The 12011-nt window shown below is 40.5% G+C and overlaps 1 protein-coding gene across 10 annotated transcripts in view; it reads right to left on the bottom strand.

The window, feature by feature from the left end:
• Nucleotides 1–12011, bottom strand: part of RPS6KA5 (ribosomal protein S6 kinase A5) — a 181163-nt gene that overhangs the window by 141456 nt on the left and 27696 nt on the right. Inside the window, exon 2 of one of the 10 annotated variants that reach the window (XM_086709005.1) lies at nucleotides 3282–3411. The exons of the other annotated variants lie outside the window; for them this stretch is intronic. The gene's annotated coding sequence lies outside the window, so the exon portion shown is untranslated. The remainder of the gene's footprint in view (nucleotides 1–3281; nucleotides 3412–12011) is intronic. 10 annotated transcript variants of the gene reach the window in all.

Here is a 12011-nt window from a genome sequence, read left to right as displayed (position 1 = left end):
GTACAACGGGAAAGGTAGATTTGGTCTTTGTCGAGGCTCCCAGCACACAGCTTCTAGAAGCTTAGGAAATGTCCAGAGTGGTAAGAGTGTCTTTTGTATGCTAAAATGACTGGGGGCTAAGGGCCCCAGAGAACTTCAGGTTGGGGACTGGTTGCTAGAAAGACCTAGGACTTTCAGCCCCACCCTCCCCTCTGTCCCATCCAGGGAAGAGAGAGGCGCTAGGGATTAAGTTAATCACCAATGGCCAGTGATTTAACCAGTCATGCCTACATCATGAAATCTCCAGAAAAAAACCCTGAACACTGGTTCTGAGAGCTTAGGGCTGGTGAACACAGAGGTGCTGGGATGGTGGTGCTCCCTGATGGGGCACGCGAGTTGCACAGTTCCCTGCTGCTCCCCTATTACCAACACCTTGTCCTGAGCATCTCTTCCAGTTGGCTGTTCCTGAGTCATAGTTTCATCCCCAAGTCTAGGCTGGGAGGTCAGGGTATATGGCTGGGGAGGGGCAAACAAGACAACAACCTTAAAAACCATGGAAACACTTCATTCGATGTAAGGATCCGAAAGGAAGGAACAGAGTGAGAATGGGAAAAGAATTATATGAAATATTTTTCCAACTCAGCAGTCAGATGAAAGAGAAGGCCTGTGGGCAGAGAGAGTAGATCCTTCGGGAAGGGATAAATGATGGGATCCAGGACAGAAAGAGAGAAGGATTAAAAGACAGAGAGAAGAATAAGGCTGTGTTAAGGATGGAAAAAAAGATTATCCGTGGTCTTTCTACTCCAGGCGGGAGTACCAGAGAAGCAATGCATTGAGTCAACAGCAAAATGCCTCAGAAATCAGCTTGGCCAACATGCACAGGGGGATGAAATGAGATCTCTAAAAAGTCACCTTATGTGACAAAAACCACTATAAACCTAGAATCTGAACTGTCGAAACTACAGAAAGAACTAAGATATTTAAAGAGTGGACAACAAAAGGTAGATGGGAAAAAATGAACACTAAAAAACAGAATGCCAAATGAGGCAATGTGTTTCTAGCACTTTCCAGGGGACACCCTGATCATTAGCTTCAAATACCAGGTCCCCTAGGAAGCAACACCCCTATCCCGGAGACGGCCATATTGTTCTCCTAAGCCTTTCTCTGGTAGAGTACACAACCAACTCCCTTTTTTTCTAATTCCATGCTTTGCAAGCAGCCCTATTTTACATTGATAGCCTTACCCAAAAGGAAAACATGCACTCATCAAGCAAACACAAGTGTTTCAGGTAGTTGTCTGTGTTTCCCGCTCTAAATTGGTCAAGTGTCATTTGAGTTGATACGTCAATCTTTTGAGATTGTAATTATAGCTACATGCATGAAACCCGAGCACGAGGAGAAGACACAAATGACAGAACAATCCTGCATCAATCTTGTCACTATCAAGAACACTTCAATAACAGCAATAACTATAAGACAACATAGTAGCGTACTGTGACCTTGTCAATGGTTTTGTGACTTTTTTCATCTCGGAAGAAAAGGAGAACAATTACAGAAAGCAGCATTGTGAGATTAGCCGCAAGTGCAACAGGAAGTAGGGCAACAGCCTGTCCCCGCTGAAACCAAAACAATTAAGCCATGATTTATTATAAATCTGTGATCTACAGAACACCAACTTAGAAAGCTTAAACACTACTCATCTTACACAAGAGCTTGCCCAACTTTCAGGCACTTAACAGGTTTATTTTCCTCTCTGAGACATTATCTCATCAATTTAAAAAAAAGGGTGGGGGGACAAAGCCTAACAAGTCAATAAAAAAAAAGTTCCTGTTTTTGGTAAAGAAAGGAGTTTCAGTCCTGGCTCAAATTCCCTATTCCTCAATAATTACTTTCACCTTCCCCTTTCTAGCACCTTCAATGTTAAAGAAATCAACACTGACCTCTAATTTCCAAGTACTGGGGAGAATAAGATCACAGCACGATATTGTAGACATTTCTCTCTTTTTAGAACTTTTCTTTTACCATGAACTGTAACAGAAACAGTTTCAGAGGTGGCGGCGATTATAACCCCACCATCCTAATACTAGCTACTCTCATCTTGTACATTCATTTCCACTTTTTTCTCATGTATGTATCCTAGTTACTGGCTGGGGTTTGCCAGCTCAATAATCTAGACCAAAGGACTCACACCAGCAGAGCCAAGACTTGTGCTGGTCCATAGCCTTTCCCTCCCCTCCAAGGCTTCTCTCAATTCCCAGGAGAGCTGACATATCCTCAGTGCCCTCTGAGATCCTCAGGTACCTCTGCTCCGCACTGCTCGATCCCTGTGTGACAGGGGCTCCTCCCGAGTTCTATGAAAGTAACAAAACCCGAACACAGGCAGAAAGCATCCCTTGGTAAGAAAGGCTTTGGTGGAGATTTCTGGAGAAAGGCAGAGATTTCTGGCACACAGGGCAGCAATGAAAAGGGAACCAGAAGGAGGAACAGTCTTAATTTCTCACCGTCTTCCAGTCTTTGAAGGAAGGGGTCTTTACCTCACCTATTCCCTGGCTTCACAAGGCTTTTCCGACTTTCCTCCTTTTCTCTCTCTCTTTCTCTCTGAGGAGCGAACCCAACAAATCTGTCCCCGTGTTGCCTGTCAGGCAGCTTCCTCTACTTCTGACCTCTCAGCCCTAGCTAACACCCATACTCCCATCCCTGAGTGAGCTTGAGGTCAAGGCAATACCCGCCTGCAAGGCCGCTCCCTCCATACAAAGAATTCTGGTGCCCATTGCTGTGATAACACATTTCCCTCCTCCCTACCTAGAGCAAACGATACTAAGTGAACAATACTCTGAACGCTTACTTGTATCCAGGATTGTGCACACCAGCGGCAACACCGGAGTGGACATCCTCCCTGATGCCAAGCAGCTCAGGGGCCAGAGGAGGCGCTCGGGCAAGTGAAGAAGCCACAGGCACAAACACCACTGCAGAGGCACGAGGCACGCAGAACACCCAGAGGACATCTGACCACATCTGAAGGTTTGGGGAAGTGAGGCACCGATGGGGGAAAAAAAAAGGCCTGCATGTCCGAAGAAAACACAAAACTACCATGATGACAGAGAACACGGCATGTCTGGGAATCAGCAATTAGCGCGGACAGGCAAACGCAAAGGAAGGAAAGGGCAGGAAGGCACGGCCAGACTTGAGGCAGGAACCAGCTCGTGAAAGACTCTGATTTGAAAAGGTACGTATTTTGTTCTATAGGCAACAGGAGCCAATGAAAGCTTTTAAGCAGAGAATTGAGATAATCAGTTCTGTACCTTAGAAAGACCAGCAGCAGCAGCAGCGTGGAAAATGAGTTAGAAAGGAATTCACATGGAAGACAGCGAAGCCGACGCACAGGTTGCTACAATGGTTGAGGCCAGAAACGACACAGGCTACACTAAGGCGCTGAAGTTAGGAAAAGAGAAGAAAAGTAAATTCCTTAGTATGTTATTTATTAATACTCCTAAGCACAAAGCCAAAACAGCAGAAATTACTAAAATTACAAAATTCTGAAAAGCTGTAGTACAATCCCTTCAATTCAAAATGGTAATCCATCAATGACCACGAAATCACAAAGTACTTGGAATAAAAGACAAGATAAATCTTCAAAATGTTGTACATGAACTGTATTCATTTGTTAAAACTCAGAACTGTATGCCAGTGAGAGTGAATTCTACTGTATGTAAGTTATACTTCGATACAAAAATATGAGAGCTATAAATATTTTTTTGTTTTGTTTTGGGGGGTTTTTCCCATGAAAATATTTTCTAAACACAAATGTTACATAGAAGAGATTTTCAGATTCAACTAGAATTTTCTTGATATGTACTTGGTTATCGTAAGATACAGATGTGGGGGGGTGTCTATAGATTTGGTAAACATAAACTTTGTGAGTTAAAACTATGTGAAATGTCTGTGGGATTTCCAAATGAAGATGAACAATACACAGTAAAGAATTTTACTGTAGTAAGATGATTTGAAAATTCACAATTATTATAAAACACACAGCTTTACAAGAACAGTCAACTTGAATACTTCATTTCCTGGCCATGTCGCATGACTGAACTTAATACGTACAAAGATGTGAAGACAAAGATAATTTAGGGAATATAGCACATCAAAAGGATTGTGTAGACGTTTTTAGAAGACTTCCTTTCAAAAGTAAGCTCCCTCAGTGTTAGTTTATCACTTAGTGTTAATTTATCAGTCATTAGCTATATGACAGACAATTTAGAGACAACTGTGCTCTGAACTTGAATCTGGATAGACAACAGAACCACGTTACTGACACTCGGCACAGCTTTCCTTATTCTTAAGGTATGTGTTCATTCGCGACGGAAACCATGCGGCAGTATTTTGGTAGGCAAAAAATTAGCCAACTTACAAATGATAAAAACCTTAAACTGTTACAGAAGGTAAATACTCCGGATTCCAATGTGCTACCAAAATTATTTTGGTATTTGTTGACATACTTGAAATTGTACCTTCCACGCAAGATCTAGTTTTCAAATAGTCCCAAGTAATATTCCCAAGAGTCAGATTTCAATTTGATGTAAGAAAATACAGCAGCACTTTGTTCCTCCTAAGCCATACCTCATCTTTCCACTGCAATTCTAGTGTCGCCTCTACGTTCGATTCTATTATGAGAAAGTACTTTACCAACACCCTTTCCTTTTTCTATTTTCCAGAGGACATGCTGCTAATAGTGCCAGTTTGGTTTCTATTAGCACTTAAATGTAGCAGCCTTGCATCAGATCAGTTTGCAGTAATATGTGCCTATGGCTATAAACTTCCAGAGGGGCTACTGCCAACTGGCTTCTCAAGAACAGTTCTACTTACAAAAAATATCAATTTTGACTCCTAGTGAATGAACTAACTTCATGCTTATGAACACTGGGGACCGGACAGACTAAATTCATCCCGTCTCATCCCATCCTTCCTCTATCTCAGTTTTAACGGTCTTCTCTACCACAACCATCCTCTGACACCAAGTCTGCATTTTACTTACTCGTTTTTATTTGTTATTTGTTAAAGTTTATTTATTTATTTTGAAAGAGAGAGCATGCGCACTCCAGGCTCCATACCATCAGCACAGACACCAACACGGGACTGGAACTCACAAACTGTGAGATCATGACCTGAACTGAAATCAAGAGTCGGACGCTTAACTGACTGAGCCTCCCAGGTGCCTACCAAGTCTTCAATTCAGAAGAAAAGGTCAGAGAATATTCTAGAAGGACTTACGGGCCGGCACTAGAGCTCTGTAGGACCGTGCTCCTGTGCTGTCCCCTCCTTTTTTTATTTCACACATGAAGCATGTAACCCATTCCGCTGAAACCAAGTCAAGCAATGAACGCTTCTGATTTTATGACAAGGGTATCAGCACAATGGTGTTGCCAGTGAAAATGTTACAGAACTTTCATGCCTCTTAAACACTATTATAGTGCTCCCTGGTCACATGAATTTTTTATTTTATTTTAAAATGATTTCAAAGTCTAAAGTTGCAAAAATAAGGGACAACTCTCATATTCAGAATCACGAGTGTTTAACATTCTGCCACACTTCTCTCTTATTCGTACACTCAACGTGTATGTACACACACTCACACGACCCACTTTTTCTGATCTATTCACAGTGGTTTGCACATGTCATGCGTCTTTGCCCCTCAATATTTCAGTATGCATTTCCTAAAAATGCTTTTAAGTAACGTCAGTGTAGTTATCAAATTCAGAAAATTTAACACTGATAAAATACTTTAATCTGTGGTTCCCATTCCGATCTGTCAACTGTCCGATGTTCCTTGTGATGCTTAATTTCATGTGTCACCTTGGCTGAACTACACAGTGCCCAGACATGTGGTCAAACATTATTCTGGGTGTTTCCATGAGGGTGTTTTTGGATAAGACTAATATTCCATCAGTGGACTCTGAGTAAAGCAAACTGCTCTCCATAAAGTCAGGTGTTTACAGAAGCCTCCATCATCAAATGGAAGTGGTAACGTGAGCTTGGGGCTGAGCAGGTCCTGAAAGCAGACAAGTTATGTGAACAAGTGGCCCAAATGCCCGTGGTCCCCACTCTTGCCACACTACCTTCCTTCTCCCAGCCTGTAGTTATGGCCTCATGGGGAGTTCCCTAAGATCAATAGACGGAAGAGACAAGACCCAGGCCTGGTTATAGATGGCTCTGCACAACATGCCATCACCACCTGGAAATGGACACTTACAACACCACAGCTCCTTTCTGGGACATTCCTGAAGAAATGTGAAAGCACCATGTGACCAGTTACAGAAATGAAGACTGCAATTGTCATGAGTATTTCTTCCTTATATTGTTATTAATATGTTTCTGTGTGTGTGTATGTGTGTGTGTAAAATAAATATCTTTGTTTGCTTCCCTCTCTTGTTCCTTTATCATGTAACATATATGATGTATTGACTTTATATCATAGTATTTAATTTACAGGATGGATACCAAGGAGAAGCATAAATATCACTCAAGGACCGTGAATCCTCTTCTGAGAAAACAGCATGTTTTCTGTTGTACACAGGATAGTTGTATCATGTTAATGGGAACCTTGACCTTGTTATTGTCTTTACTTGGAGATTAAGTATGATTTAAGGAGATATACATAGATATCTGGTCAAACAGTCAAATGTTTTTCTGGGTTTCTGTGACAGTGTTTTGATTAACATTTAAATCTACGTACTTTGAGTAAAGCAGACTGCCCTCCACAATGTAAGTGGGCCTCATCTAATCAGTTGAAAGCCTGAATAGAACAAAGAGACCAGCCTCTCCTGGGGAAGAGAGAATTCTCCAGCAGACTCCCTCAGACTAGACTTGGAACATCAGTTCTCCTCAGCCTCCAGCTGCTAGCCCACCCTTGTACATTTTGGATTTGCTAGCCTCCATAATCACGAGCCAATTACTTAAAATAGATCTCTTTAGACACACACACACATACACACACACTTTTGGTCCTGTTTTTCTGGAGACCCTTGACTGATACATTCTTTAACAGCACTTCTTCCTTGAGTCTAGAATCTAGTATACAATCACATATTGCACTTATTTTGTCATGTCTCTTTAGTCTTGTTTAAGCCAAAAGATTTCCTCAACCTTGGTCTTGTGTAACTAATGTGTTTTGAAGAATATAATTATTTATTTTTTCTTATTTAAACAGAATTTTGTTTGACTGAAGTCTGCTCATGATTCAGGTTGTACATGCCCAGCTGGAATACTACTTAAGTGATGCGTGCTTCTCAGGGTATCACAACCAGAAGCAGACAATGTCAGTCTCATTGGTGGCATTAGTTTTATTTTTTCTTTCTTTCTTTTTTTTTATGTTTTTTATTTATTTTTGAGGGACAAAGTGTGAGCAGGGGAGGGGCAGAGAGACAGGGAGACACAGAATTTGAAGCAGGCTCCGGGTTCTGAGCTGTCAGCACAGAACCCGACGTGGGGCTCAAACCCACATGACCTAAGCCGAAGTCGCTTAACCAACTGACCCACCCAGGCACCCCCATTTTATTTATTTCTAATTTTAAGTAGGCTACATGCCCAACATAGGGCTCAAACTCAAGACCCTGAGATCAAGAGTCGCATGCTATACTTGCTGAGCCAGCCAGGTGCCTTGGCAACGTTAGTTTTGATCACCAAGTCAAGGTGCTGTCCAGTTTCTCCATTATAAAGGTACTAATTTCCCTCTTGCAATAAGAAATCTGTGGAGAGACACTACAGGGCCGTCAAAATATCCCATTCCTCATCAAACTCCCACACCTAGATTTAGCATCCATTGATTCTTGCCTAAACCAATCTTTGCTATAATGGTTACAAAATAATACTTTTTTATAATAATAATTTTCCACCTCTTCCATGCCCCTCTATGTCTACCAGTTAGCACTGTATTGCAAGAAGAGTCCTCCCTTCTTTCTGTCTGTCTATCATCAGACAATTCGTGGATTACCATTTTTTCAGTGCCTTAAAATTCACTCCTGTCAATTATTTTCCTGCACAAATGGACCCAGATTTGGTTGGTAGAAGGATCTACAAGCTGGCTTCTGTGTCCTGACATGACCCCTTCATTTATTTTCTTCCTTTCTTCTTAGCATTTCTTTGCTTTCTCTTACAAGTAGCCTTGATTCCTTTTAATGGTAAATGGCATTAGAAGCCAAAATCTGGGTGCCAGGTGTGCTCACTGCTACTGGAAGATCTTGCCTTCTAGGCCTTTTCACAAACAGAGCTGGGGAATGTATATTTATGCCATTATATATATATTTAAGTCTTCTGTACATATATTTATATACTTATGTTCTATATGGACTTATGCTGTACATGGACATACACTGTATACACATGTGGTATGTGTTCCAAAATACTATAAGAGATGCCTCATTCAGTGGGTGTAAACTATTTGCTTACAATTTGCTAATGTAGAAAATTATTCTATATGAAATTATTTGACCTTAAATTTATTTACTGGTTTAAGTCATCCCAAATGAACCAAAACGCATATGGCCAACTCGCCCAGAAATGAAAGAACATGATGAGTACAAGAGTAATGATCTAATGCTGAATGATGAAATCCAAATATTATAATGTTGAACCAATGGAATGTGAAGTACACCAATGATGTCCATGTATCTAGATGGTCTGCCATATGCCATTACCAAGCCACTTCCCAGCAAACAACCTGAATGCTCAAGAAATGTCAGGATGTCAGCAACTAGAGGATACTTGGTGTGGAGGCTGAAGCAGAAAAAGAGGCTGAGCAATTTGAGGAGGCAGGTCCTACACCCCTTTCCCACCACCTTTTTAGCTTGGAAATAAATACTTGAATCTGAGAATGTGTACATGGTTTGCATGGTTTCTTAGTTCTGCTTCTGTGTGTTTCATTGTGAAAAACTAGATTTTTTCTGTAATGTCAAGAAAAATTGAAATTGAATCTAAAATTGGGAACAAATATGTTCACATACTTATGCTCTAAGCGTTCTTAGGTGATACAAATTACAAATAGTTATATACAAAATAAAACTTTAAGGTTCACATGCTTTTCTTCTATCTGTGGCCCCATCTTGTTTCAGTCTCAGCTCTATAAATAAATATTATGGGCTTTTCATCAGTCCTTTTCCCCAATCTATTTGGATGAAACTCAATCCAACAGATTCCTCAGGAGGACCACTTGTGTAGGTATTCTCTGAGTTCTTGCATACTCAAAACTTTCTCTATAGCCTCAATCATGAAGGCAGTTGGTTGTATATAATTCTTGTTTGCACTTCCTTTCCTTAAGTAGTTTTCTCTTTTAAAAGTTGCTCCAGAGTTGCCATGCCATGTGTGTTGCTTTTGAGAAGCCTGATGCCAGCTAATTATCCTACAATTGTGTAATTTATTTGATCCTTTGGCCTGAAGCTCTGAGAATTTTTTTAATCTTTAAAGTCTAATGGTATTACTAAGATACGTCTCAGAGCTGTTCACTATGGGAGCTGATCATTATATCATCAGTTTTTCCCAGTAACCCAGTGGCCATTGCAATGTGTAGGCTCAAGTATTCTTTGATTTTTGGAACTATATTTCCTAGATAGTTCATTTTTCTTCTCTTAGGACTCTAGTTGAACATGCTACATCTTCTTTGTCCTCTATTTCAACTACTTTATCTCTGACCTTTTTTCTTTCTTTATCTAATTTTTAGCAATTTGTTTCCCTGCTTTCTTCAATACCTCCTATTAATTTTCATGTGGATCTATTCTTCTTTGGTGTTTTTGTTATTTAGTCTTCATTTCCAAAATGATTCTGTCTTTTCCTTCCTTCTTTTTTCTTTTTTTTTCTCCCTAAGTTTGATCGACTCTCATTGCAGTTCCCCCTAGGTTTTTTGGTTTTTGCTTTTTTGCCCATTTCTTGTTTTGTTTTTGAATATATGATTTAAGGTTTTTTAATATCATCTAGTGCTTTTCTATGGATATTTATTCAGTTAGGAGTATTGTATTCTGTGTTTCTTTTGCATAGCAGCTGGATTTAGGGGGGACTGCATCAGTAGGAATGTTTTGATTTACATTTTCTATTTTCCTTTTATAGTAGTTTTGTATTCTTTTTTTTTTTTTTCTATTTTTAGGTATTTGGTGTACAGGGTTCCTGGTGGTGTAAAAGAGGCCTATAAGTTTAGTGGGGTTCACCGTGTAATGGATGACAGCAAGGCACTGGCAGGTTATCTTGTTTCTGCAAGGTCTGTTATTTTCTCCTTTTCTTTCTTTCTCTTCACTAGCCACATTCCCAAGGTGCTCACTTCTTCCTTATCTATTTTCCTATAGAAGCAGTTCTTTAACACTGCCACTTCTGATCCTCTTCACTTCCAAGCCCTTTCTGTGGCTAAAGCTGTGAGCTACCAAGCACCAGGGTTGGGGATCAGTATTTTGCAACATACTGTTGACACTCTCTTTCTGAGAGCGATTTTTTTGCCTGTGTTTTGCTTCGGTTTTCTGTGCTTTTTTTTTCAGAGTCTCTTAAGACTCCCCTCTCCCACTCTATGCCCCACAGGATTGCTGTTGCAAGAGCTCTGCTGGAATTTGGTGCTATTTTTCCTTCCCTCCTTGGATATAATCTGAATATTATGGTATTCCCTATCTCCCAGCAAAGCTGAAGATAAGCATCATAGGTGGTTTTATCTGAGCTTCTAATTAATATTATGGGGTGTGGTTTTTTTGCAGGAGGGATGTATAATGGAGATTTGCAATCAGACAACTGTCATTATCCTCCAAACCTAAAAGATTTATCCTTGCTCATGGTTAAAGTGTCATTTCTGAAGTCCTCCCCCCGTCCTCCTAAAAATTCTTCAAGGCAACTTAGAAGTTTCCAGCTTGGTCTGGGAGTCACTTAGAGGTGTTCCAAAAGTTAAAAACCTTCCAACCCATCTCCACCTGACCCTCAATGTAAAGCTAAATGTCAGCATCCTTTTCCTGTTAAAAAATGGTGGATTCTTTGCAGCTTTATAGTCTTAAAAAATTCTGAAAGCCTTCGTATAACACTTTCCCTATAGGAGGTTTTATCACTTAGAATCACCTAAATTATATTGCCATAACATATTATCCTGAAATTTCAGTGGCTCAAAACCACAGTTTATTTTATTCATTTTTCATGTGCATCGTGACTTACCTAGGGGTTCTGTTCCATATCTTCTACTACAGTACCTGGGATCACAGAGAAGCCACCATCTAAAGTACTGTCAGTTGCTGAAGCAGTGGGAATAAAAGCTTTGAAGGGTGTCATACCGGTAATTAAATACACAGGCCTGAAGTCTTACCTGTAACTTCTGATCAATTTCGTTGACCTGAACTAGTCACATGACTCCACCCAACTACAAATACACCTGTCTTGTGCCAGCAGGATAATCAGAAATCTCTACAATAGAAACTGCATTTTAAACCTAAAATATGCCCAATACTGTTAACAGCAATAAGACAATGTACTTCTTAGTATGTGAAAACTACATTGACTCTTAATATTAAAATTAAAGAAACCATAATCTAATGAAATTCAAATGACATGCAGTAAATCCAAATAAGCCTGTCCAATACATGCAATATCTTAGTTGACCAAATGACAGAAACTAAAATGCTTTATTAAGAATTCCCATTAGGGGCACCTGGGTGGCCCAGTCGGTTGAGCGTCCGACTTCGGCTCAGGTCACGATCTCGCGGTCCGTGAGTTCGAGCCCCGCGTCAGGCTCTGGGCTGATGGCTCAGAGCCTGGAGCCTGCTTCCGATTCTGTGTCTCCCTCTCTCTCTGCCCCTCCCCCATTCATGCTCTGTCTCTCTCTGTCTCAAAAATAAATAAATGTTAAAAAAAAAAAATTAAAAAAAAAAAAGAATTCCCATTAAATAAGGGTGCCTGGGTGACTCAGTCAGTTGAGCATCCAACTCTTGATTTCAGCTCAGGTCATCATCCCAGGGTCATAGGATCAAGCTCCACATTGGGCTCCACACTGAGCATGGAGCCTGCTTAATATTCTCTCCCCT

The sequence above is a fragment of the Puma concolor genome, chromosome B3 (assembly GCF_028749965.1).
Source record: "Puma concolor isolate L17-30 chromosome B3, mPumCon1.1.hap2, whole genome shotgun sequence".
NCBI classification, from domain to species: Eukaryota; Metazoa; Chordata; class Mammalia; order Carnivora; family Felidae; genus Puma; species Puma concolor.
The sequence above is the reverse complement of the archived record's forward strand: the minus strand, read 5'-3'. Positions and strand labels throughout refer to the sequence as shown.